The sequence below is a fragment of the Gossypium hirsutum genome, chromosome A06, assembly GCF_007990345.1.
Source record: "Gossypium hirsutum isolate 1008001.06 chromosome A06, Gossypium_hirsutum_v2.1, whole genome shotgun sequence".
NCBI lineage: Eukaryota > Viridiplantae > Streptophyta > Magnoliopsida > Malvales > Malvaceae > Gossypium > Gossypium hirsutum.
The window spans coordinates 121,780,220-121,781,612 of record NC_053429.1 but is presented as its reverse complement, the minus strand read 5'-3'; positions in this window follow the sequence as shown (position 1 = coordinate 121,781,612).

Genomic DNA, 1,393 nt, shown 5'->3' with positions numbered 1-1,393 from the left:
AGGGTAGACCGCAACTGTTGTGGCTAAAGCTAGAGATAAGATTACCAACTGTGCGTATTGTGCAAAGTGCCATCTGGACGAGTGTTGGAGAAAATTGAGTGCCTATTTTAGTTTTAGGTCGATTGAGCATGGGATTAATAATTGTCCTTGATGAACCGAAAAGACGCAAGCTCCAACACAAAATCAAAGAGTGGGTCAATACCTCTGAGGGGCCGAAACCAAAATTGGGCAGCAAATACTGTTGCAACAGGTGCAAACCAAACCGAAGCTAGACAACCCATCCTTGTTTATGCTATTAGAGGTCGTGAAGAGAAGGATGCATTCGATGTCATTACAGGTATCCTTACCGTAAATTTTGTCCCATAATTTACCTTAGTTGATATAGGGTCCAGCCACTCTTATGTTTCTTGTAAAATGTCTAAAAAATTGGGTGTTGGGGTAGAGAAAACCACTACTGATGTTACTGTAGTAAGTCCCTTAGGGCAATCAATTATTGTTAACAAAATCTATAGAAGATGTCCATAGGAGGTTCAAGGGGTAGTGTTTCCCGCAGTTGTTATGGAGTTACTTTTTAGGGAGTTTGATTTGATTCTAGGTACGAATTGGTTAGTAGAACATTAAGTTAGCCTAGATTTTACCTCTAAGAGGGTAACCTTAAAAATAGCCGAGGGTAGAGGAATTGTTATGGTTGGCCAGCGACGAGATTATTGTCCAATGTGATTTTCGCTATGGTCACTGAAAAGCTAGTTCGGAAAGGGTGTAAAGCTTATCTAGCCTATGTGTTAGATGGGAATGTCAATAGTTCAGCCTTAAATAGCATGAGAACGATTAGGGAATTCCTATATATGTTTCCTGAGGAGTTATTGAGGTTACCTTTAGATCGTGAGGTAGAATTTGGAATCAAATTATTACTAGAAACCGCTTTAGTTTCCATTGTTCAATACCACATAATGCCTAAGGAGCTATAAGAACTAAAAATCCAACTTTAGGAGTTTTTTGATCGCAGGTTTATTAGACCTAATGTTTTTTCGTGGGGAGCTCCGATTCTATTTGTCAAAAAGAAGGATGGTTCCTTAAGGCTATGTATAGATTACCGACAACTAAATAAGTTAACCATTAAGAATAAATATCCTATACCCAGAATCGATGACTTGTTCAACTAATTCCAAGGTGCAACGATGTTTTCTAAGATATATTTAAGGTCGAGATATTATCAACTAAAGGTGAAAGAAGCATATGTACCTAAAAGTGCATTTAGAACCCGTTATCGCCACTATGAATTCTTTATAATGCCATTTGATTTAATCAACACTCCTAATGCCTTCATAGGCCTAATGAACTGAGTCTTCCAACCCTTCCTTGGTTAATTCGTTGTTATGTTTATCAATGATAT